This window comes from Anabrus simplex, chromosome 8 (assembly GCF_040414725.1).
Source record: "Anabrus simplex isolate iqAnaSimp1 chromosome 8, ASM4041472v1, whole genome shotgun sequence".
NCBI classification, from domain to species: Eukaryota; Metazoa; Arthropoda; class Insecta; order Orthoptera; family Tettigoniidae; genus Anabrus; species Anabrus simplex.
In genome coordinates, this window is record NC_090272.1 from 147926515 (window position 1) to 147954417 (window position 27903).

Below are 27903 nucleotides of genomic sequence, written 5' to 3' on the forward strand. Positions count from 1 at the left end.
TAGCTGCGCGGTTTGGGTTCCGTAGTTATCAGTTTCCATTCGGGAGGCAGTGCAATCGAACCCCACTCCTTGCAGCCTGAAAATGGTTTCCGTGGTTTCCCATTTTTTCAAAAGGCAAATTTTGGGCCGGTACCGTAATTAAGGCCACGGTCCTTCCTTCCCAGTCATAGCCCTTTCGTATCCCGTCGTCGCAATAAGACGTATCTGAGTCGTTGCGACGTAAGGCAAATTAGCTTCTTCCGATTCAATCGGAGTTCCGTACACCATACTCTTCAGGTGCCCTCACACAAAAGGTGAGGTGAAGTCAGAGAACGAGCAGACCGTGCAGCAGCAAGTTACACTTTTGAACAGATTCTGTAAAGGGCTACAATTAAATTGAAATGTAATAATTTTATTCTCAATCATGACAAAAATACCTCATTCATCAATGTCTGACCTGTAGTTATTTAATAAAATATATTTGGTTTGGCCTTTTCTCTTGTCCCTAGACGTTTAAGTACTGTATTTTGTTACGCTCGCCGGGCTGAGTGGCTCAGACGGTTGATGCGCTGGCCTTCTGACTCCAACTTGGCACGTTCGATCTTAAGGGGCCCATTCACAGCCGAGCGGGTTGGCGAGCCGGTTCGTGACCTTGGTCGCACTGACCGGCTCGAAGGTGTATGGGGGGTTGTTAAGGGTTGGGGTCGAGGTTGGGTCCGTGTTGGCGGTTCGACAGCTAAACCAGCGAACCCGACCGGTTCACCAACCCGTCAGTGCGTGTATGTCCACTACCTGACCGGCTCACTGTGGTTTCGTCTGTAGCTTAATTTGGTTTCTGTGTGAGTTAATTAGGCCTACCTCAAATAACAATGACTTTTGAGAAGAATAAGCAGTTCCGGGAAGAATTTATTGAAATGTACCGGGCGAGTCCTGGAGCTTTCCCATCCTTGCGTCACGTAATGCCTTCCATGTGCTAGCGCGACATTCAAACACTAATAATAATAACAATAACAACAACAATAACAATAGTAATATGAAGAAGAAGAATCCATGGTCTCCCGATACTCTCGATCAAATCTTATTAGCTTATAGACCATTCTGCTATGACATATATGCCTCTCGCGCCTCTGCACTTAAGTTGTTAATACTATAAGTATGTATCATACATTACTACAGTAGTGAAATTTTCTGTATTTCATAATTAGTAGTGAAATAACATTTCCCAAACTAATCACTTTCAAAATAATATTACGTTTGTTATATAAAAACGATCTTATAATACATCACAATCAAAACTGTGTAGGCCCACTTACGTGCAAATATTCCGACTGCAACGTATCGAAGATTGCCCAACACGTCTCAGGAATGATTTTTCCAAGTAGCTGAGGAGATATTACACTGCTAAATTTCAGATCTTCATAACTTTTCCCTGTCGCTAGAAATCGCAATGTTACAATTAACCTCTCTTCAGCACTGATGGTATCTCTCATGTGTGTCTCCTGTTTATGTTTGGCCGAATCAACTCCAACAATTCGCAAAAACTGTCGCTATCCATACGCAGAAAGTTCTTATAATCTGCAGGTTATTGTACGCACAGAGTTCTTAATAGGCCGACGTGTGAAAGTCCTGGTTTATCTCTCAACCATTCCATCATTCACACACGCTTCTTCTTCTTTACTTCATCAATGCACAAATTCTGCAACAGCTACAGCCACTTTGGAATGTTTTCGTTGGGCCATAACAAAAACTTTTTTTTGCTAGTGGCTTTACGTCGCACCGACACAGATAGGTCTTACGGCGACGATGGGATAGGAAAGGCCTAGGAGTTGGAAGGCAGTGGCCGTGGCCTTAATTAAGGTACAGTCCCAGCATTTGCCTCGTGTGAAAATGGAAAACCAATGGAAAACCATCTTCAGGGCAGCGACAGTGGGATTCGAACCCACTATCTCTATTACAAAAACTAGGCAATGCACATACTATTTGCAATACAGACTGGCGGACTGGTCCGCCAACGGGTTCGCCAGTGTATGGTCACCGTCGAGCCAGTAGGGTTCGGGGTGTGGATTTTATACATGGACGGGCTCGCCAACCGGCTCGACTGTGAATGGGCCCCTTTAGCTTGGTCCGGTGGTATCTGAAGATGCTCAAATACGTCAGCCTCGTGTCGGTACATTTACGGACACGTAAAATAACTCCTGCGGGACTAAATTCCGGCACGTCGGCGTCTTCAAACCCCGTAAAAAGTAGTTAGTTGGACGTAAACCCAAATAATACTATTATTATTATTATTATTATTATTATTATTTGTTACACTCTGTAGATCGCACAGTTACAATTGAACGCGACCCACTGTTAACCGGAAACATTTCCCGTCATGTTTTACAACTTCTTTTATGTTTTCAAATGGTGTAATTGCATACACGAAGGGCGTGAAAGTTTTCCTAGGTTTCGCAATACTTAAACAATCGTGGTGACAAGAGAACATGATTTGACCAATGTAGGTTGGATAGGAAAGTTGAAAGTGAGGAATCTGACATAAATACAATTGGCTTTACAATGCACTGACACAGACAGGTCCTTTGGCGACGATGGGATAGGAAAGGGGTAGGAGAGGGAAGTAAGCGGCCGTGGCCTTAATTACGGTACAGCCACAGCATTTGCCTCGTGTAAAAATGGAAAACCACGGAAAACTATCGTAGGGCTGGCGACAGCGGAGTTCGAAATCTCCCGAATGTTAATTCACAGCTGAACCCCCCTAACCGCATGGGCAACTCGCTCAGTCAGTGACCTCTTAAGACAGGCAGAGGATACCGTGGAGTTATTGATGTTTTTATTTAAATCCTGAGTTATGTCTTGGAGCAAAAAGCTTTCAGTATTTGTAGTGTAATGGCTTATCTGTTTATTTGTGTGAAGCAGGCAAGATTGAATGAGTCAGAACAATGTGTCTCAGATTGAGACTAATTGAAATCCGTGTTAGTCGTTGTGGTGCAAGGAAACCTCACTCCCAAGGAAGGTGGTTTCCTCTCTATTGTAGGTGTTATTAGATTTACCAGAAACGAATATTTCACATTGTCCGTGAGACAGGCTCACAAGGCGCAGGTAATTGGGCTAGCGATGTAAAGAGGTTAAAATTACCTTCAAGAGAAGGTAATGTGAGGGAGATGGAGCCGCACTGCTGTGCCCTCCTGAATAATGGATGAGCCTACTCCCTTCTCTATTTCATTGGGAATCGTAGCCACTTAAAGCAATCAAACTACATTTCATGTGCCACAGTTTCATGACTATCAAACATTGCTACTTAGCTGTTCGTCGCACCGACACAGACAGGCGTTTATGGCGGCGAAGGGCTAGGTTTAGGAAGGAAGCGAACTTGGCATTAATTACTGTACAGCCCCAACATTTGCACGGGGTGAAAATGAGAAACCATGGAAAACCATTTTCATGGCTGCCGAGAGTGTGGTTCTAAGCCATCACTCCCGAAATATTACAGTTATGATTCAGGAGAATACTCGAAATGTTTGTTATCTATATAAATAAAATCGTAACGACCGTTGGTCTGTACGTGTATTATATTGGTAAAGTTTTCTTATAGTTACCCGTTTAAAAAATAAACCAAACCCTACGGCGCAACAGGCCCGAGGGGCCATGGCATACCAAGCGACTGCTACTTAGCCCGAAGGTTGCAGATTACGAGGTGTCGTGTGGTCAGCAACCCTTCCGACCGTTATTCTTAGCTTTCTAGACAGGGGCCGCCATCTTATCGCCAGATAGCTCCTCAATTTTAATCACGTAGACTGAGTGCACCTCTAACTAGCCCTCAGACACAGGTAAAAATCCCTGACCTGGCCGGGAATCGAACTCGGGTCCGCCAGATAAGAGGCAGGCAAACTGCTCCTACACTACAGGGCCGATTGAATTACCCATTTTGGGTGTGATAATTACAATATACAGATTTTTTAGCTTTCGGGTCTGTTTGTCTGTGTGTTTTAATTTCTTAAAAATGAAAAACTACTGGATTAACTCCATATTTGGAATCTGCCCTTCCACAGGTAGGTTTTATTGTCCATACCACTTCAGAATCCCTGGCTGGGCTTTATTGGAAGGCCAAAGCATTGATTTTTACTCTGCCATAAAATATCCATGACCAACCCTGAGTAAAATCGACCAATCTTAATGGAAATCTATTTCTAAAACTTGTTTCTCATTTACATTTTTTCGATAGGTGGAATAATAGAGGAGAGATTATTTACGAAATAGTTTACAGTCGTGTTGTAGTGAACATTGCCCAACAGCGGGTGCACATAGTGCTACTGACACATTAATAGAGGCTGAAGACAAAAGGCAGAGTGAATGTTTGAACACAGTTATCGTCTACATGCTTTCACTTGGTTACACCGAGTCTAGCGTTGCCAGCCATTGCATCGCATGGAAGTGAAGCGCTATTGTATGGAAGCTTGACAGCTACTAATTGATTCTGTGACACTGAAAGTGATGTTCTCTGTTCTCAGCACCTTTTCTTCTTCTTCAGTTAAGGCCTTTATTAGGAGACCTACGCCTACACTGGCCGTGTTCGGTGTGGTAATTGCACGTCGGAAATGCTTGAGTAGTAAATCATTTCGAGAACCACAGCCCCTATCGTAGACATACACCCAAGTAATAACAATGCCATAGCCTACCAGTTTTCTTTGACGGTTTCACGTTAGTCCGTGCTTTGCTATGACTATCAACAAGTCCCATGGTCAGAATCCGAAAGTTGCAGGACTTGACCTCAGATCGAGATGCTTCTCGCACGTCAACTGTTGGTTTAGCCTAAAGTAACCTTCAGTACGGTACCATTCAGAGAAACGTTGGTCTAGCAGCGTATGTGATTATCTTTGAATCGATGCATTGTTACAGAGAGCTTTCTTAATGTCTGCAGTGCTCACTCGCGCGACTACTAACATAAGTGCTAATAACTTGTTGATTTCGCTACTTGGTTCTTGAAAATAACATTTCCTTTGCTAAGTGATGTAGTCACACTCTTGTACAGAGTACATGTCGGTCTCCGTGGCTAAATAGTTAGTGTGATGGCCTTTGGTCACAGGGGTCCCGGGTTCGATTCCCGGCAGAATCGGGAATTTTAATCATCATTTGTTAATTTCGCTGGCACGGGGCTGGGTATATGTGTCGTCCTCATCATCATTTCATCATCATCATCATCACCACCACCACCACCACCACCACCACGGAGCGCAGGTCGCCTATCGTCAAATCGAAAGACCTGCACCTGGAGAGCCGAACATGTCCTCGGACACTCCCGGCACTAAAAGCCATAAGCTATTTTTTTGCTAGTGGCTTTACGTCGCACCGACACAGATAGGTCTTATGGCGACGATGGGATAGGAAAGGCCTAGGAGTTGGAAGGAACCGGCCGTGGCCTTAATTAAGGTACAGCCCCACCATTTGCCTGGTGTGAAAATGGGAAACCACGGAAAAACATCTTCAGGGCTGCCGACAGTGGGATTCGAACCCACTATCTCCCAGATGCAAGCTCACAGCAACAGCCATAAGCCATTTCATTACAGAATAGACGTCATGGATGAATAAAATTATGCACACTTTTATCTGTGATATGTATTTTTTCGAGTACATCAAGAGAATTATCTATTGTTTATGGCATTGATTTCGTTCGTATATTTGTGCCCCAAAGAAAATGTTATCTGCAATTTTCGATAATTTTCGTTAAAAGGTAATCGTTATTCATGGTACGGAAATAAAAACTGGGGTGTTATCAATACCACGCGCTAGCTAGCGTTAGAGCAAAATGTGTGAAACCCACAGAGCTTAACTTCAAAACCTAAACATAAGTTTTGTTTAGTTTAGTCTTGAGGAGATTGTCTAATTTAAAATCCACTCTTCTGTATCCGCAGCTTTCTTTCCTGCGAACACGCTTCCAGAACGATACAAGATAACACGTTCCCTACCTCGCAGGTTCTAATATCCTAAAAGCTGTTGAGTAAAAAGCTACTTGAAATTCCTGTCTGTAGAATACCGTTGATGGTCGCTTATATCAAACTCTTCTTCCGTACTGCGTCCGTACCTGAAATGAAATGGCGTATGGTTTTTTTAGTGCCGGGAGTGTCCGAGGACAAGTTCGGCTCGCCAGATGCAGGTCGTTTTATTTGACGCCCGTTAGCGACTTGCGCGTCGTGATGAGTATGAAATGATGATGAAGACGACACATAGGCCTACACCCAGCCCCCGTGCCAGCGAAATTAACCAATTATGGTTTAAATCCCTACCTGAATTTCCATAACACGAGAACATTCACGCATTTAATATCGGTCATTCATGAACATATCCTAAATCCAGAGAGTGCAAATAGTTTTAATAATCATCTTACTCGCTTAATTTTGAGACCGAAACTATGTTCATCATTAATTACTGTATATCGCCTTAGCCCAAACTTCTCAATTATCTGATTTCAAAGAGGAGCATGCCATCTCCGTTACCATAGAAAATAATCACGATTATTATGAAAATGAAAATCCACAGCCTCTTTCAGTCATTTGACTGGTTCAGGAATGGAATGAATGAAGCTCCAATCTAGCGGTGAGCATATGAATTTTTGCCGGCTGCCGAAGCCTGTCGCACTCCTCCGGGGCAATGATTAATGATTGACAGATGAAATTAAATTATATTCGAGAGTGTTGCTGGAATGAAAGATGACATGGAAAACCGGAGTACTCGGAGAAAAACCTGTCCCACCCTCCCCTTTGTCCAGCACAAATCTGACATGGAGTGACCGGGATTTGAACCACGGAACCCAGCGGTGAGTAGCCGACGTGCTGCCGCCGGAGCCACGGAGGCTTTTACACGATTATTATGATTAACATAAAAATAACAACACTGTAATAACTGTATGGGCCCCAACTACCATGTGCAGGCATTTTATTTGAATCATATAGGTTGCCTGCTTGTCAATTTCGACGTTCTCCTTTACTCTAACAGATGGGAGAGAAATGTATCTCTGTTGGGTGAACTTTATTTCGCCCTTAAAAAGTACGACCCTCATTCTCCCGGGTTTTAAACGCGACCATGGTATCCGAACGTCGGCACTCGATCACTCATCCAGAGAGGGATCTTATGATGAACATGATTTATACTTGACCGGCATCATTATTATTGTTATAGGGGTTGTGTCCCCGAGGGTGCAAGGAAGTGCTTAGTTCGCACGAATACAATTTTTTTCGCACGTGCTTTAACGTCGCACTAACACAGCGAAGGATGGGCTAGGATTGTGCAGGTAGCATTCGTAGCCTTAATAAAGGTACAGCCCCAGCATTTTCCTGACATGAAAATGGGAAACCACGGAAAACCATCTTCAGGGCTGCCGACGGTTGGGCCTTTGATGAGAGAAATAGATATATATGTATAGACAGGTGGATAACTTCATAAGCCTGCCCTAGGTATATAGTAGACCTAATAAGTAAATGATTGGGCCGATGATGTAGATTTAGGCCCCTATAAACGAAGCCATCATCACCATTAAGTAAAGGACGGAGGAAGTGATTTGGAAGCTGTGTGAAGCTGTGGGTACTGATATGGTGATGTACTATAACAAGTTCCCGAGACGTATCTTATATCGTGTCATCGCCTAAGACGCGGATGTGAGTTGTGGGTGGTAAGGTTCTTAACCTGAACAGACTAAAAGCGTTCCTTACGTCAGGTATGAATCCCATCTCCAAAATACACCTCTAGGGTCGGGCTACAATATCGGTACGGTAATGTTAGCGACTCGGCTTTGCTCCACTTAAAGCCGAGTTTTAATTTCTCAGATGAGTTGGATCACCTCAACGGTGGCTGGTTAGCAGGTGCTTCGTCTCATCGCCAGCTCGTACATTAAAAAAAATCTATAGCGTCTTTCATTACCTGAGTTTATCTTTACATCATTTTCGTAATCGAGTGGGATGACAGGAGTGGCACCTGGCCCACTCGCCCTCGTTTATATTAGAGATGGGAGTCAAAACTCGCAATGTGACATTGTGTCCTGTTTCTTCACACTAAGCTGTTCCAGAAATGTTATGCTCCATCGGAGAACCAAATACGTAGAAAGTCTCTCAGCAAAATCAAGGATGTTTCTGACTGACTAACTGATGTTAGGATCCATAAGCAATCACAGCAGCGCGTTGCACGATAATTTTGGAATAGCTTACAGGCCGAGGAGATTAGGCCTCTTAGAATAAAATAGAATACTCCCATCCCCTAGTTCCCGATCGTCTGAAACTGGGGAGAGAGCATTCGTTTATTGCAATTTCTTCTTCTTCTTCTTCTTAATCTGTTTACCCTCTAGGTTCTGTTTTTCCCTCGGACTCAGCGAGGGATCCCACCTCTACCGCCTCAAGGGCGGTGTCTTGGAGCTTCAGACTCTGGGTTGGGGGATAAAACTGGAAGGATGACCAGTACCTCGCCCAGGCGGCCCCACCTGCTATGCTGAACAGGGGCCTTGCGGGGGATGGGAATATTGGAAGAGATAGACAAGGAAGAGGGAAGGAAGCGGCTGAAGCCTTAAGTTAGGTACCATCCCGGCATTTTCCTGGAGGAGAAGTGCGAAACCAAGGAAAAACACTTCCAGGATGGCTGAGGTGGGAATCGAACCCACCTCTACTCAGTTGACCTCCCGAGGCTGAGTGGACCCCGTTACAGCCCTCGTACCACTTTTCAAATTTCGTACCAGAGCCGGGAATAGAACTCGGGCCTCCGGGGGTGACAGTTAATCACACTAACCACTACTCCACAGAGGCAGCGTTATTGCCATTTCAATGAAAAACCCTTACAACCTGTTTTTCCAGCCAGTGACCGGGTCAGGGATGGAATTAATGAAGCCCCATCTTGCGGCGAGGATAGGAATTGTGCCGGCTGCCAAAGCCTCTCACACTCCTCTGGGGCAATGATTAATGACTGACAAATGTAATTAAAGGATATTGGGGAGTGTTTCTGGAATAAAACATGACAGACAAAACCGGAGTACCCGGAGTACCGCCTCCACTTTGTCCAGCACAAATCTCACAAGGAGTGACCGGGATTTGAACCATGGAACCCAGCGGTGAGAGGCCGACGCTCTGCCGCCTGAGCTACGGAAGCTTTTTAGCTATTTCAATACATGCATTAAATTATCCTTCTTACAATTATTTGACTACTACTACACTAAATATTGTACGTAAGCTAATAATATTTATATTCATTCCTCAGTTTGTCATCTCGTTTTTTCTTTTCTTTAAACTTTCCTTTTGTCCTAGATGGAGTACAATGCTACATATTCTAGAACAAACATGTATTTTACCCTTAATTTTCTTAGTTAATACTTTACCCGTGTAGGTGGGGGACCCAGACGAATAATACGCCCACAGTATCTCCCCCCTATCGTAAGGGACAGCTAAAAAGGGATGACCAAGGGATGGTGGAAATGGAACCATTTATTACCATTAAGTGAGGAACACCGTGGTTTGACGTTACTTATGATTAGTTCCAGTATGTGAAGAACACCATAGGTCTGGGCGTTGTCTATGATTAGTATCATCGTGTGCATTCCACCGAGGTGGGGGAGCAGGCGCTCGGCACGTGGACTCGGAGGAGCTGCCGTGCGCCGCGCTGAGTTGCATTAGTTCCCCTGCGTTCAGAACGGGTCTGAGTTCCCTGTGAATAGCACCAGTATATGAGCAACACCATGAGTCTGTGTTAACTGTGGGTGGTACCCTAATGTGTGGTACACCGTGGGTCTACATTGCCTATGATTATTACCACAATGTGAGCAACACCATAAGTAGGCTATACGTGGGCTGTGATTTGTTCCACCATGTGAGGAACTACCGGGAATACCTGCGCCCGTGATTAGTCCCACTAATTTAGAAACATCATAGGTCTGCGTTGCTTGTGAGTTGTACCCTTACGTGAGGAACACCATGGGTCTGCGTTGCTTGTGAGTTGTACCGTTACGTGAGGAACACCAGGGGTCTGCGTTGCTTGTGAGTTGTACCATTACGTGAGGAACACCATGGGTCTGCGTTGCTTGTGAGTTTTACCGTTACGTGAGGAACACCATGGGTCTGCGTTGCTTGTGAGTTGTACCCTTACGTGAGGAACACCATGGGTCTGCGTTGCTTGTGAGTTGTACGATTACGTGAGGAACACCATGGGTCTGCGTTGCTTGTGAGTTGTACCATTACGTGAGGAACACCATGGGTCTGCGTTGCTTGTGAGTTTTACCGTTACGTGAGGAACACCATGGGTCTGCGTTGCTTGTGAGTTGTACCGTTACGTGAGGAACACCATGGGTCTGCGTTGCTTGTGAGTTGTACCGTTACGTGAGGAACACCAGGGGTCTGCGTTGCTTGTGAGTTGTACCGTTACGTGAGGAACACCATGGGTCTGCGTTGCTTGTGAGTTGTACCATTACGTGAGTCCGACTCGCTGGCTGAATAGTCAGCGTACTGGCCTTCGGTTCAGAGGGTCCTGGGTTCGATTCCCTGCCGGGTCGGGGATTTTAACCTTAATTGGTTAATTCCAGTGGCCCAGGGGCTGGGTGTTTGTGCTGTTCCCAACATCCCTGCAACTCACACACCACACATAACACTATCCTCCACCACAATAACACGCAGTTACCTACAAATGGCAGATGCCGCCCACCCTCATCGCAGGGTCTGCCTTACAAGGGCTGCACTCGTCTAGAAATAGCCACACGAAATTATTATTATTATACCATTACGTGAGGAACACCATGGGTCTGCGTTGCTTGTGAGTTGTACCCTTACGTGAGGAACACCATGGGTCTGCGTTGCTTGTGAGTTGTACCGTTACGTGAGGAACACCATGAGTCTGCGTTACCGATGATCAGTACCACTATAGGAGAAACATCATGGTTCTGCTTTACCAGTGTTCAGTACAATTATGAGGGGCCTTTGGCCTGGGTTTTGGGCTCCTTTGGACAACAATTTGGGGCATTGTGTACCGGATCCACTGACTGTTTTGCATTCAAGGTCATTTATTCATCATTAGGGCCCGGATGTTTATGTAGTAATAGGTTAGAATGCAAACTTACAGAAACGAGTAACAGGTAGTGTACCCGCAGGACGGAAGTGCTATGAGGTTTGCAAAAGCATTAGGGGTTCGGCCCATTAGAAGCTCCTAGGACGTATGTTACTCCCACGACACTACGTTAGAGCGGGCTAGTCGACATTTCCTACTACATAACGTTGTTAGTAAGTTTGCATTCTAACCTATTACTGCATAAACATCCGGGCCCTATTCATCATCATCCGTTTTAGATTTTAGTCTGTGGATACATTTTTAAGTTTTTAATTATCGTTTCATTTCGTTTCACCTCGTATCATGAGGGGCCGATGGTCTAGCTGTTAGGCACCTTTCAACACAAACATCATCATCAGTTAGTGATTTTTTAATTTCCTTTTGTCACATATGTCTTAAATTACAAAACAATGCAATTCTTCGCGGTGTAATCCACTCTTTATTTAATAGTTTAACAAGTGTGTAGGATTCTTTCTATTTTTCTGTGAGCTTGCATCTGGCAGATAGTGGGTTCGAACCCCACTGTCGGCAGCCCTGAAGATGGTTTTCCGTGGTTTCCCATTTTCACACGAAGCAAATGCTGGGACTGTACCTTAATTAAGGCCACGGCCGCTTCCTACCCACTCCTAGGCTTCTCCAGTCCCATCGTCACCATAAGACCTATCTGTGTCGGTGCGACATAAAACCAATTGAAAAAACAATTTTTGGGCGGATGACGTAGATGTTACACCTTTTTATACAAAAATCAACAAACCTTTCTATTTTTCTTTTATATTCTCTAGCCAAATATTTAACTTCCACGAACCTACTACGCTGGCGTAGCAGTGGGAGAGGTGGCACTCCCACGTGGCGCGTCCCAGGTTGCGGATAGGGGGGTCCTAACCGGCTTGCCGGCAGACTTGAGGGAAATAAAATCCCTCTCGCGGACCAAACACACAACCCCCTGTGGTTGGGGGACGCAGACGAAGAATACACTCACGGTATCCCCTACTTGTCGTAAGAGGTGACTAAAAGGGGCGACCAAGGGATGATGGTATTAGAATCATAAAACTACTTGTGATTAGTACCACCATGTGGGGAACAATATACGTCGCTTTTACTTGCGCGTAGTACCACTATGTTAGGTACAGACTAGGTTTGTTTTTAGTAGCAACAGAGTGGGTTGCCGGCTTTTACAGTACCTGTGATTAGTACCACTTTAGGAGCGACACCGTGGGTGAGCGACACCATAGTTCTGGCTTGCTTATGATTAGTACACACTATTTGAGGAACACTATGAGATAGTGCGAGTCCCTGTGGTTAGTACACTTACGTGATGAACACCATAGGTTTGCGTTGCCTGTATATGGCGCCGCAATGTACCATAGGTCTGTATTACATGTGCGAATTTCATTACCTGTGAGTAGCACCATCATGTGTGGAATACCGCGAGTCTACGCTACTTTTTATTAGTACCGCACCGTGACAAATACCATGGTTCTACTTTCCTAGCGATAAGTTCCACTATGAGGGGCCGATGACTTGGATTTTGGACTCCTTTATACTACAAGCATCATCGATTCAGTATTATGCTATAGACGCAGTCCCTTGGTCAGTAACACTATTGTTTTACGTCAGTTTCTGTGAATGTGAGGCATTACGGGTCGGATCCATTGGTTGTTTTAACTTCATATTCTTCCATTCATTCTTCGTCCTCGCGTTCTGAATTCTGGTCAGTGGAGGATTTTGGACTTTTAATTTGTTATAACATTTCGTCTCCTTTCGTGCCGTTAGAGGCCGACGACCTAGAAGTTAGGCCTCTTTAAACAACAAGCATCATCATCAATATTTAACTTTAAATGAGTCAGTTTCCTTACATACTCTAAATAGATGCGCCTCTTCCATTGCTTCTCCCCAAAATAAGCAATGATTTTCGTTATGTTTCTCTCTCTAGAGGCGGCGCTAACACTCCTACTCTGTTGCTTGTCGGCCGATTATAGATACAGCATTACGGTATTCTTTAGTTGTGTGAAATTGGTAATGTATGTAACAACGCCGTGTAGCCTCCGGAATGGCCTGGTACAGGTCTTTGGGCCCTATCTAAGATGAGCTGTAATGCGGAAAACGACACAAACACCCAGCTCCCGAGTCAAAAGAATTAACTAATGAATTACCTAATGCAGTGAGCTCGCAGTTGCGATCAACAGTATTCTGTAAGAAGGAAGTCATCTCCCAGACGAAACTATCTTTACATCGGTCTGTTTTCAGACCAACTTTGCTATACGGGAGTGAAAGCTGGGTGGACTCAGGATATCTTATTCATAAGTTAGAAGTCACAGACATGAAAGTAGCAAGAATGATTGCTGGTACAAACAGGTGGGAACAATGGCAGGAGGGTACTCGGAACGAGGAGATAAAGGCTAATTTAGGAATGAACTCGATGGATGAAGCTGTACGCATAAACCGGCTTCGGTGGTGGGGTCATGTGAGGCGAATGAAGGAGGATAGGTTACCTAGGAGAATAATGGACTCTGCTATGGAGGGTAAGAGAAGTAGAGGGAGACTAAGACGATGATGGTTAGACTCGGGTTCTAACGATTTAAAGATAAGAGGTATAGAAGTAAATGAGGCCACAACACTAGTTGCAAATCGAGGATTGTGGCGACGTTCAGTAAATTCAGAGAGACTTGCAGACTGTACGCTGAAAGGCATAACAGTCTATAATGATAATGTATGTATGTATGTTAAAATCCCTGGCCGTGCCTAGAATTGAACCCGGGACCCCTGGACCAAAAGCCAGCTTGCTAACCATTTAGCCACGGAGGCGGACTACTGTTGGAAATACATAAGAGTAGCGTAGTTTTTCGAAACAGCTCCCCGTTATCTCTACGGTTTATATTTCGTGTCACGTTGTGTTCTGCACGATGAGAAAAAGGAGAAAACCGAGCGAGTCCTCTATGGTCTTATTTCACTGTCACAGACCATATAATTAAATCTTCCCAGTGTGATTTATGTGGACAAAAACTGAGTTACATGGAGACTGCTTCTAAGTTGAAGAAACACATAGAAAACAGACACTCAACAATAAATACTAAACACATTCATCCTGAAACTTCTACCAGTTCCCATAATGTTAATGCTACTCAAATATTTGGTCCTAAAAAGCCATCGCAAGTGCCATATAGGATACCTGTCTCTCCTTCTGAATCTTCGTCATCAACTTCAACTTCTGTAGCACCGAAGCAACAGTTGTTATCAATATTTTACATACGGTTGCCAAGATGCCATGTTCAAACCCGGCAGGGGCAGTCATATTTTTGAAGGGCGGACACTCCATTTCGTAAGTTGTCGGCATGTAAAAGATCTCTGGCAACAGATTTGGCATTTACACCCGACAAAATTTATTAAAACTCAGCCATAGACTCCCAAGAGAGATTTTGTTTTGCATCTAGTAACGGAACGTCGAGATTAACGATCAAGCAGCCAGATAGCGTCAAATTAAAATGCTTGTTCACGTTAGCTGAGGCCGTGTGATTATTATTATCAGTACAAAGGAAATAGAGTGCTGCACAGAAAGAGAACAAACTGCTGCTGCTACTACAGTTGTTTACTGCAAATTTCCAGTCTTTTCCTATTGCGGAAGACGAAGGATTTGTAGCCTGTTTTACTGGATAAAACCTTGCTTTCATTTTCCCTGATATTTCTCACTTTCTCATTCCGGCAACATATGAGCAGTGTATGATATTCGTACGTCAACATTTAATGTCGAGTTCTAGTGTCTGTTCAAGTACTGACCCTTGGACGTCAAGGAATGCAGAGAGTTACCTAGATGTCACTCTACACTTTACAGAGGAAGATTGCAAACTAGCTGCTCTAGGAATGTAAGTGGGTCGCTGCAAAAATTTCTTGGAAGTGTTAAAAATGTTGAGTGATTAAACAGGGTCACTGGGGTTGAAGAAACAGAGATGGAGATCTAGTACTGCTATTTAATTGCTTAGGTCCAGCTTGAGTCTGAAACGGAAACAGTAGTAAACGACTGTTCCTCCCGAAAACTGACCAATAAATTGTATTATGTTACGTTTAGAGCATAATACTCTAAACTGATGTTAGACTAGAACGGATAAACTGGAACATGATAATGGAAAGTAACCATTTGCCCCATCCATAGTTTATAATGATACCGAACGAACTGCCTTCCCGGTACAGGTTATGTTGTTGCAGGCTTATATTCGGGACTTTGTTAATTCATGGTTACTGGTGGGAACAATAATCTAAGTGTATTGCATAAGACGAAATAAGAGTAAATAAAAATATCATCAGACTAACAGTGTCTAAAATATTAGGCGGATTGAGTAGGTCAGGCGAAGAGCGTAGGATTTCTGGCCCTAAATTGTCGGGTTTGAATCTCGTTATTAAAGTATTTCGTTTAAGTAACATTTTCAGCATTAATAGCGGGAAAGTTGTTCAATTTAATTTTCCAGTAATGATTCGCACCAAATTAAACGAAACACTTTCACTAGTAAAAGGCAGTACAGAGTTTCTAACTCATATAAAGTTCACAAATATTATTAACAATTCCAACAATTCATTTTGTATAAAGTGTTCATAAGTCAATTGTGATTTAATTTTGCTCTTTACCAAGTTCATTTTTGAAAATATCAACCTCCATAGTGTAACGGTAAGCGTTATTAGCTGTCGTCCTCGAGCTCCCAGGTTCCATTCATGGTACTGCCAGAGACTGCCAGCAGGGCTTGTATGTGCATGTAGCTCATCTCTCTTGGAAATTTGCCTGGAAAGAACTGTATGACCTCCAGGAACGTGACGACACAAGTTTATTATAATTCAAAAATGCGGATTACAAGTGTATATTGACCAAAAACGCTAATAAACGCTTTCCCATTCTCAGAAGCTCGGTATATTAATTTACAGACACGTAGGCCCCAATATACATAACAATGTTTATAGATATATATATTCACGGAAGGTACATGTTTAGAAGCCGGGCTGAGGGGCTCAGACGGTTGAGGCATAGGCCTTCTGATCCCAACTTGGCAGGTTCGATCCTGGCTCAGTCCGGTGGTATTTGAAGGTGCTCAAATACGTCAGCCTCGTGTCGGTAGATTTAGTGGCACGTAAAAGAAATCCTGCGGGACTAAATTTCTGCAACCCGACGTCTCCGAAAACCGTGAAAGTTGCTAGTGGGACGTGTGGCCTATAACATTCTTATTATTATTTGCGAATAACCCATTAGGACTAAACAAAATACTTACAGGCGTGCTTTTGTCTTTCTTTGTGTCCATATTTCTTTCATTCTTTTGCTGTGGGCTTCCTTTCTGCTATCAGACCAGTTTGTTCCAATTTTCTACTTTGGTCTTTCCTCTCGGTCAATTTGCCATTCGGGATGTTTGGATCTGAAGATTATACTGTTTTGGGCATATGCTTATATAATTCCTGCCTGTTTCAAATCGGTTTTGATTTCACCATCCATTCCATTGTGTCCGTTTTAACTCTACTCCTGTTTTCGTAGAACTCGACGGTTTGTTTGGTAAGTCTGTCTGCATGCATTATTTTAATACGTCTATAGAATCCAAGCCTGTGTTTTCTAATGCCACTGTGAATATTTCTGCATTGTTTGATTTCCTGTCTGGCTCTAAGTTGGTATTGTCCGTCGGTGAGTTTTGAGCCTAGAATTTTTCTTGCGATATTGCACTCCTTTTTCGCAATGTTTCCAATGTCTGCTTTCCTGTTCAAAATTTGCGTCTCTGATCGATTATTATTATTATTATTATTATTATTATTATTATTATTATTATTATTATTATTATTATTATTATTATTATTCACATGATACTGTATAGGATTTTGGGCCTATGCCGTGTCAAGAATATAAGGTAAAACTCTTTACGTTTCGCAGAGAACTGTGCTCTGCGTCATCAAAAAGAAATCTCGACTGTCAGCTTCCGCTTCGAGCGCTAGCGCTGTGCCACGTCCGGAGAGCCATCTGGTGACGAATGAACTTACCATTTCTACTCCTATTCTATTACAACGCCTAAATTTCAAAAAGTCATTGTTTAAGAAGCCTTTCTCGTGAACAGTCGAGATTTTCTTCTGATGACACAAAGCACAGTTCTCTGTGAAACGTAAAGAATTTCACGTTATTTTCTTAACACGGCATAAGCCCAAAAGCCTATACAGTACCATGTGTATAAGTACGGGCCGTGAAAACATCAATGGCAACATTATTATTATTATTATTATTATTATTATTATTATTATTATTATTATTACGCGCAAGTCGCCTACGGGGGTCAAATAGAAAGATCTGTACCTGGCGAGCCGAACGTGACCTCGGACACTTCCGGCACTAAAAAAGCCATACGCCACTTCATTATTATTATTATTATTACTAGCGAATGTACCCGTGCTTCGCTACGGTATTCTACATTGTATTCGAATATCGAAGTAAATAGTGTACATGCAGTAAATAAGATAGTTTTAAAATTGCATGTCTCTTAGCGTTATCCGAGAAAGAGCATGGGGAGGTCCCCGTACGTTTCCAATGTAAAGTGTTTGTTACGGATTTGTGATATAACGGCAGGCTCACTTGCCTACTGGCATTCACAATCAGGTTGGGAAGTTTACATTATAATTGCAGGCCCCATTGCCTACTATGCGGACAGAATCGATTTGGGGAGTTTTCGTTAAAATGGCAGGCCCCCTTTCCTACCTCCAGACAGATTACAGTTTTTATTATAATGGCAGGCAATTACCCTACTATCACTCGAAATTGAGTTGTGCAGTTATCATTATAATGACAGGCCCCTTTTCCTACTGCCAGCCAGCGTACTGCCAGTCACACCAAGTTGGTGAGTTTCCATCAAAATAGCAGGCCACTATGCCTAATGCCAGTCACATTTTAGATGAGTACATTTCTTTATAATGGCGGGCACCCTTGCCTACTGCCAAACACAATCGGGTAGGGGAGTTTTAAACAAAACTGCATGCTCACTTACCTTCTGCAAGTCAAATCGAGAAGGGAACTATTCATTACAATTGTAGGCCTTCCTTACTAATGACAGTTACACAGGAGTTGGAGAAGGAACCCTTTCCTACTGCCAGTCAAAGTCGGTGTGGGGAGTACTGATTACAATAGCAGACCGACCCTTTCTCGATCGCTAAATCGACATCAGTGAATATATATAGATCGACATACGAAAGTATATGCGTGTTTACAATAGTGAAGACCTTCATTTACAGATTAACTGCTACTAAACGTACATCATATCGACAAAGGATTATACCATAAGACACGCCGGATTTAGTGGCCTAAATGGCTGGTCCAATGATATGTCATCTATTCTTGGGTCAGATTTAGAAACGTGGAACAGGGTAAAGGTTTTGTAAGATCATCTCACATTACATTACTTTTCGGATAATAATGTGACAGCTACATACGTAGCATTTGGCTCACATATGGCTACTGAGTGGGCCAATTTTCGTGAAGAGTTTGATGATTCTGTATTTCATATAAGTAATTGAAAGTATGAATAATGCATGTGAAAATTCCAAATTGACTTAACATCGATTAATAGAGAAAAATCAAACGTAAAAGGGATACAGATACGGCATAAAGTCATAAGACCAAGGTTGTAGATCATTCCAAATTGAACGGAGATTGTGCAATCCGTTACGTGATAGGAATTTCCGAAGGTCTGCACCATCATTAAAATTGCCTGCATATTTCGATATTCTTCGGGGATAAAAAATGAAAAATTTAATGATATAGGATTTTTCATTCGTTACAGGCTAAAACGTATAATTTTGTCAAATTTCAATTATCTTCTTATTCTTCTGGCAGATTATGCCACAATGTGGATTTTGGGCGAGGCGGGTAAAAATTAGGACTTTCAGGAAATCAAAAATTATGGAGATTGTTATTATTACCCCTTAAACGGAAAGCTGTAGGAAAATTTCGCCAAAATAGTCAGTGTAGAGGTACACAGTCGTTACGATTTGATTTATATAGATAAGGAATCTGCTCCATGTAAAACACCTTTTGGGCTATGTCCGCTGGACTTAACCTGCAAAAGTGACCATTCATGATATCTCCCTTATTAATCCTCCTGACGAAAAAATGCACATGATAAAAAAGGTTTAGAGGTGGAATTCCATCAGGTTTGGTCGATTTCCAGTCAGGTTGGTCTTGTTCTGTATATATTGTGGAAGAGTAAAATCACCATTTCGGTTCCTTATAAACCGCCAGTCCATTCCGGAACATGAAATGTTATTTACGTTTAAAACCTACCTTTGGACAGGTGGATGCTAAATATAAATTTTGTTTCGAATGTCTTCAGTAGTTTTCAAGTTGTAAGGAATACGCTTTACACGCACCCGCTCGTGAGTTAAGTCCGATGGGACTTGTACAGAAAAACGGTCCTTTAATGATATCTCCCTTATTGATCCTCGTATCGAAATGATGCACATGAGAAAAAAAGGTTTAGACATTAATTTCTACCAAGGTAGGTAGACTTCCATAAACTTTTGTTGTGTATATTTTTTGGAAGTGCAAAATCACTGTTTCGGTTTCGTATAAACCCCCAGTTAGTTCAGGGATTTAGAAACAATATTTGCCCTGAAACCTATCAAGGACAGGTGTATTCTAAATACGAATCTTGGTGGAAATGCATCCAGTAGTTTCTAGCATTCACGTACATACGGCGTAATTAAGGAAGAAAATAATACAGTTAAGAATGTTGAAACTAATAGAAAATGGATTATAACTGAGGACAGCCGGATAACGACAAATAAATAAATGCCGTGAGTTATGGATATAATAAAGCGCTAACAGAGGAGAAATTTAGGTTCAGTGATTCTTAGGTAAACAAATATGAAGATGACTAATGGTGTTATTACTTAATCTATTCGAGGGCGGTTATAACCTCCAACGATATTCCGCCAATATCCCGCAGATGAGCCGATTGATGCCTCTCTTGCCATCTACCCAAGGAACAACCACGAATTTAAAAGCATGATGAGGAAAATGGCAATACGTTACTTCCCTACTGGCATGCAGTCAGAGACGTTGCCATGGTAACCTGTAGGTTCGTTGTCGGTCTGTCGGTCACTAAATGCAGAGCATGATACCAGCAGAAAATTGTAAATTTCTCCGTCATGTGAAGAGTAAGGTAAATTATGAACATAACGAAAGTTGTTTATAATGAAGAGACGTTTCACGTACGGTAAACGAAGTTTACAGAAAATCAATAGTATAAGAGAAAATAGAGGAAAACCACTGTGGTTTTCCTATAAACACCCCGTCTATTCAAAGATTTTAAAATTATATGCATATCGGAACCTTTCCTGGGATGAGTATACTCTAAATATGAAGTTTGGCTGAGATCTATCCAGCCGTTTCGACGTGATGGTGGGAAAACCACTCTGGTTTTCCTATAAACCCCCCGTCTATTCAAGGAGTTTAAAATGATATGCATATCTAAACCTTCCCCGGGATTAGTATACTCTAAATACAATGTTTGGTTGAGATCCATCCAGCCGTTTCGACGTGATGGTGGAAAAACCATTCTGATTTTCCTATAAACCCCCCATATATTCAAATATTTTAAAATGATATGCATATGGAAAACTTCCCCGCGATGAGTATCCTCTAAATATGAAGTTTGGTTGAGATCTATCCAGCCGTTTCGACGTGATGGTGGAAAAACCATTCTGGTTTTCCTATAAACCCCCTGTCTATTCAAGGATTTTAAAATGATATGCATATCAAAACCTTCTCCGGGATGAGTATACCCTAAATATGAAGTTTGGTTGAGATCTATCCAGCCGTTTCGACGTGATGGTGGAACAGACAAACAGACAGACAAACAGAAACAATTTTATTTATATAGATTTTTACACTCGTTCTTCACCCCCTTTCCATCCCCGCCCAAAGGAGTCCTATGAGTGCCTTACACAACAGTATATTTTTTTCCCAGATATTAAGTCTTATTTGTACCTATTTTGGTCCCTAACCGACGGAAAAATTCCAAGATGTTCAAATTTTTCACTTTTTACCCCCCAAAGATATCGAAATATGGAGGCAATTTTAATGACTGTGCAGACATTCCTTTTGAGCTATTTTTTGGCTAAACGGTAAGTCGTATCACAAAACGGATGGCACAATGTCCCTTCAATTCGGAGTCAAGACCTCAAGAATATACGAAGTTAGAAATTCCAGTCATAGTCGAATTGGGAAGGATTTTTATAATAGCAAGCCCCTTACCTACTGCAATTCACAATCGAGTTGAGGAGTTTTAATTATAATAGCACTCCCCCTTGCCTACCACCAGTGTCAATCAAGCTCGAGAGTTTTCATTTTAAGGGCAGACCCCCTTACCTAGGGCCAATCGCAGTCAATTCGGAGAATTCCCATTTTAACGTAGGTCTTCTTCCCTATTCCCAGTCAGTGTCGATTTGGCCAGTTTTCATTATGTTGGCATGCCCCCATTTCTACTTCCAGATAATCAACAGTGTGCTTGGAAAAATTAAGTAACACTGATGATCTTCCCATAATTAGGAGTCTATTCGTTTATGGGATCAATTTCATTTAATTTGTCACCAGTACACGTACTGAAGCGAAGGAAGAACAGAGTCATTGAAGAACCTCTTGATAAACAATGTTTCGTGTTTTATTTTCTGGTGCACATATAAACAGGGACTTGCTGCTGCTGACTCGGGAACATGCGACGTACAGTTGCCCGTGGGAAAAGCAGGGTGATCTGAGGTCAAGTCCAGCAATACTCAACGTCTGGCCCTGGGATTTATTAATAGTCATCGCAAAGCAGAGGCTGACTGGAAACTGCAGACGCTTGAACTCAAACGGGTAGTTGGTTGGGATTAGTGGTATCCGCGGGATAAGAACTGACTCTCCTTCACCGCATCCAGTCATGATAGTTGCCTCTATCACATGTTTGTGGAGGGCGTTTACCTGAAGTCTTGTCCCATTGCACAAATTAGGTGGGCTGAGATTGCGCATGAGTATGATTGGTGCGCCGATCTTTAAGGTAATTTTGTGCGATGGAAGCCCCGGAGCCGTTATAGAATTCAGGAACTCAGGAGGATAGTGAACTGCGTCGTCAGAGTTGATTACTTCATTGACAGACGTATAAACTGTCTCCTCGCCGTGGAACATTGTGAGGATAGTCGAATTAATGTACGCCGCTTGTTCATTAGTTGGAGTTAAGATCGCTCTGCAGCAGAGCCATGAGATGGGTTTGCTCCTAATATTTTCTACGTCCGGGTACACCGATGAAATGAGAGCTTCAAGGTTAGAAAGCGACAAACAAAATTCATCAGAAAGAGTAATGATCCCGTTACTGTCTCCCAGTGAGCCGTTCCCAATCGACAACAATATTTCAGTGAATGTATGTATGTTTTCATCACCACCTAGATGTACCCTCATATTCTGTGTCAGAGACAGTTTTTTGATATTTGGCCAAAGTGATGATCTCCTTAATGAAGCGTTCACTTCATCTGCTCTGCTCCCTCTTGGAACAACCGGTAACGTTTGACGAAAATCACCAGAAAAGAGGATAGGGACACCTCCAAAGAAGTTATCACTGTTTCGGATGTCCCGCAGCGTTCGGTCAACTGCTTCAATCGCCTTTCTGTGAGCCATAGTGCATTCATCCCAAATTATAAGACTGCAGTCTTGCAGAACCTTGGATATGTTACTTTGTTTTGTGATGTTACATATTGGTGACTCTGTGCAGTCAAGATCTATAGGCACTTTAAACATCGAGTGAGCAGTTTTGCCACCGGGTAAAAGAGTGGCTGCGATCCCCGAAGAGGCTACTGCTACAGCAATCTTACTATCCTGTCTGATCTTAGACAACAGTAAGTTAATCAGGAACGTTTTTCCAGTTCCGCCCGGAGCGTCTAAGAAAAACATTCTACTTTCCTTATTTCTAACACAGTTTAATATTTCCCGATATACTACAGTCTGTTCATCTGTAAGTTTTGGTTCATTTAATAGAACAAAAGACCTTAACGCTTCTTTATTGTAATTTGTTTCCCTGAGATAGTCAGCATTTAACGTTTGTAAGATCTGAGGGGAAGGAAGGCCGTAAATGTTCAAAGGCTGACCGCCAATCGATAGAACGTATTCTTCGAGGTCTTGAAGACATCTGTCTTCCACATGGGCGATCATTTCATGAGCAGTACCGTCGTTACAGGGGGAAAGTTGTCGTAAGAAATCTTCTGCTAGGCTCTCCTTATATTTGTTCCACAGATCCAACGGATCAGAGAGACTGCAAAAGACTAACAATATGCCAAAAAGCCGGCGAAGTTTTGCTGGGCTTTGTGAAACTATCGCCTCCTTCAGTGTCTCTTCCCATTGAGAGTCATCCAGGAGTAATCCATGGGCTTTGCATGCACTCCGATATGTAGGGTGAAGTATGCCATTGACGGTGCGAAGGTCAGTGAAGGATGTTGGTCCCCTGACAGTGAACAGAAGCATGCGTAAATAGAAGCACTCGGAATTATTAGGATGGACTGCATACACTCGGCTAATTACGTGCTGCTTTCTAACGCCCGAAAATGCTACCACAGGTACTCCTTTCTTTCTTCTTACAAATGTACCTTGCTGTTTGTTATACGTATAGTAAGAGGGAACGTCTTCATACAACAGTGTCTTAGCAAAATCATCTGTCTGACATAAGTTAAAGAATGCCATTAAGGTGGTGTTACGTGGATTTTCTACTATGTCATGAGCCGTTTCTGCAGTAAAGACAATTCTTTGAAAATTTTGTAGATGAACATCTAAATGCATTACTGGAGGATACCTTTCATGGATAGGAAATGAAAGAATTCGCCAAACTGCTTCTGAGCTGGATATGTACCTTCCGCTCTGATACTGGCACACTTCATCATTTTTGTCTTGCAAACCTAAGACTGCCTGATCGCTTCCTTTGTTGATGTACTTACAGATGTATTTGATGGACTTAACACTGCTACAGTATTCAACATTGATGTGTGTTTTGAATACCCTAGACAAAACAGGACAGTATGGCACTATCCATCTATTATCCACTTCCATATCCTGTCCATTTATCATAAGGCGTGCAGTGAAGCCACCCATAGAAGGAATCCTGCGCTTGTAGGATGGGTACCCATCGTTCCCTGTGACAGTTTCATTGACGAATGCTCGTGAGTATCGTTTTGAGCATCGTCCACCTTTCATACATGGTGAGCCTACGTTGAAAGATCCGCATGGTCCATGGACCATGTGACATTTAACTATGTTAAAAAGCTGTGGATCTTTATCAGGATCTGGAAATTCAGCACTAATAACCTTATCAATATCGACGGGTCGTATCTTGTCCTCAAGCCATAATAATATGTGGGCGTGAGGCAAGCCACGCTTTTGCCATTCAACAGAGTACATAAAACAAAGAGTTGGCCCAAATATTTGTTCTCTGGTTAGTAAGTCCATGAGAGATTTTAATTTCATGTGAAATACACGTGTAATAATGTCGTGACGATCATTCGCTGACTGACCATTATATACGGCATTACCAATTTCTTCCCATTTTGGATTAGTTGTAGCTGTAATAAAAAGATCTGGACATGAGTATTTTCGCACATAACAGAGTGCATCTTGAGATCGCTCGTGCATATATCGGGGTCCTCCAGTGAAAGTGGACGGTAAAATGACTAACCGTCCCAAATCTGCCATGTTACCCTCGTCCTTCCTCAGGGCGTCTTTAAGGTGAATGTAGCTCTCAGCCCTTAATTCCCTTTGGTGTGTTCTGATATAGACTAACCTTTCAGTCTCTATTTTAGCATACATGTCTACCCAGAACTGATTGGACAGTTGACGGTAACAATGTAAGTAGTTTACCTCGCCTTGTCTTATCATTATACGATAAGAATAAAACTGAAGAGAAGATATTTTCATGAGAGGGGTCTTTAGTTCTCCGGTTCGTGGGTCTACGTGGTACAGTAGGAAGTGGTAGCCATCATCTCCACGAGGGAACATCAGGGGATATTGAAGAGCGTCGTATGATCGGTGGGTTTCAGATATTCGTCTCAGGCCCTGGTCTCTTGTCCGAAGCACGATGTCTCGCTTATCACATTCGTGTCCAACCAATATGACACCTATCTCGTTTGTTGTCGGCTGATTATAACAGCCTCTGTGCTCACCAGCAGGAACTCGGTCGGCGTGGATCACAATCTTGTGGGTGTCACCGTCCGGCATTGTCTCTAGAGTTGTCTTCAGTTCCTTGACATATGGGTTCACATCATGTAACATGCCCTGCAAATCATTAACTAAATGGGTTTTTAAATTTGGTATTATTGCTGTTCTTTGATCTACCTGTGCTTTGTGGTCTGCAATGAAATATATTTGAAGATATTTAGAATTTTCATTGTTTGCAGGGAGAAGTGAACCTATTAAGTGGTATACTTGTCCTTGAATTTTGAATGTTGGCATAAAATTTCCTTCCACTACTTTAGTAGCTCCGAAGCTTGTCATTTGGAATGCGCTGTTGTAGGCTCGCACAAATTGAAGAAAATGGCGAGAGTCAGTATGCGTCCCATTTAACAGAGAAATAAGAAGTTCCGGTAGAGGAGTTAGATGATTTAATTTAATTTTTCCGGAAGAGCAGCACATTCCCTCTGGCTCTTGCTTCCATTTGAGAGCCCTACAGAAAGGGCACACTTTACTCAAAGACCCTATATGGGCTCTTGGATGGTAGTCGATAAGAGGGTTATAAGCAAATGCACTTCGCTGCTTTTCATGCCATGGAATCATATTAGGACACCTAGATTCAATTGACGTTGAATGTAATTCTCTAACATTGGCATGTCTCACTCTATCTTCATCTAACCGTCTGAGATATTCATCAGTGGTCTCTGATGAACGTCTTTCTGCTGCACGTTGTCTTTTCTCTTCCTGCTGGACATTTTGCATTTCGTTTAACGATGCGTAGGTACTTCGTCGTTGTGTTAACGCCTGAGAATATTCCTCCGCAGCTAGGTTTTCGCGTGTGAGGGAATGGTGCTCTCTGTCATGCTCCATTCGAGCCATCCGCTGATCCTCTGATTCTGTTTCTCTTAAACGCATCTGTCTAAATCTTTGCGATCTGAGTATTGCCTCGCGGTCTGAAGCAGTCTCAGAAGCCCTAGATGTGGACTGGCGTGCTCTCTGTGAGCGAAGCCTGGCCTCGCGCTCAGAAGCAGTCTCCGAATCACGGTCAGTGCTCTTCCTCAGTCTGTCTGCATTGAGTCTGGCTTCGCGGTCTGAAGCAGTCTCAGACGCCCTAGATGTGGATTGGCGTGTTCTCTGTGAGCTAAGCCTGGCCTCGCGCTCAGAAGCAGTCTCCGAATCACGGTGAGTGATCTTCCTCAGTCTGTCTGCATTGAGTCTGGCCTCGCGCTCAGAAGCACTCTCCGAATCACGGTGAGTGCTCTTCCTCAGTCTGTCTGCACTGAGTCTGGCCTCGCGGTCTGAAGCAGTCTCAGACGCCCTAGATGTGGACTGGCGTGCTCTCTGTGAGCTAAGCCTGGCCTCGCGCTCAGAAGCACTCTCCGAATCACGGTGAGTGCTCTTCCTCAGTCTGTCTGCATTGAGTCTGGCCTCGCGGTCTGAAGCAGTCTCGGAAGCCCTCAATATCTTAACTTTTTTAGCTTTTGATATGGACCGTCCAATGTTAATTCGCTTCCTAGCAGGCATGGTCAAAGGAACAGTCACAAAAGTGTCGAAACCCAATCAGTAACTCTGTAATGGGCAGCAAAGTGCATGTGGTGGTGATTATTTTCTGTTGGTGACGGTGGTGTTGGTGATTATTGTTTTAACAGGACGTACAACGGGGCAACTATCCTCTATTAACACTAATCAGAAGAAAACTGAAAGAGATCCGATACTTCGAAGAATGAAGTTATCGGCAAAATAAAGGGAAGGGCCGCAATGAGCTCGAAAATATCAAAAACAGAAACCCCTCCCAGAGCATAAACTGGGAAGGCAGGAAGTACTAAGGGGTAATAGTCAACAAAATAGTGGTAGTTGTGATTATTGTTTCGAGAGGTAGTACAAATGCGCAACAATCTTCTGTTAACACTAATCAGAACGAAATATGAAGAGATGCGATACTTCGAAGAATGAAGATATCGGAAAAGGAAGATAAAGTCCACAAAGGGGTTAAAAATCGCAATCAGCAACAGAATTGAAATGGCCGTATTGGTGATTGTTTCAAAAGGAAGGACAACTCCTCAACAATCCTGCCTTATCACTAATCAGAACGAAATTGAAAGAGATCCGATACTTCGAAGAATGAAGATATCGGCAAAAGAAAGGGAAAGGCCGCAAAATGCTTCCAAATAACAACCACAAACCCCGCCCAGAAAAGAATTTCAGATGCAGTGGTTCCCAATGAAATTAGAGTATCCGAAAATTTCTAAAGTGGAAATAAATTAACGTACCGTCGCAACACTTCTGAAACAGGAAACAATATTTCAGATATTTTTAAACGCAATAACTGACATGAACACTCACATAGATATGTTAACAATCTCAGTTAGAAAGTAACAATGTAATACAGAGAAGAACTAAGCGCCACCAGTGTGAATACCATTAAGCAGTCAAGTTCCTTTTGCTCAGAGCAATATTGATTTCGGTTACGCTTATCGACATGGATGATATAGACTGCTGAAGCTGACCGAAGTAGCTGTTGCCTGTGACTCACGGGTGGCCCAGATTGGTTGCGCAGTAGTGTCGTAGGACAGGTATCCTAATTAGGATAAAACCTTCAATACTGGTATTTTGAAGGTTTATGATGAGCCGAAATTATTATGTTATTATATTTATGTTTCGTGTCCATGGACGTA

At 42.8% G+C, this 27903-nt stretch overlaps 1 protein-coding gene across 1 annotated transcript in view; it reads left to right on the forward strand.

Moving 5' to 3' along the window:
* LOC136878905 (cGMP-dependent protein kinase, isozyme 1) overlaps positions 1–27903 on the forward strand; it is a 759217-nt gene that overhangs the window by 480890 nt on the left and 250424 nt on the right. The window lies entirely within an intron of this gene.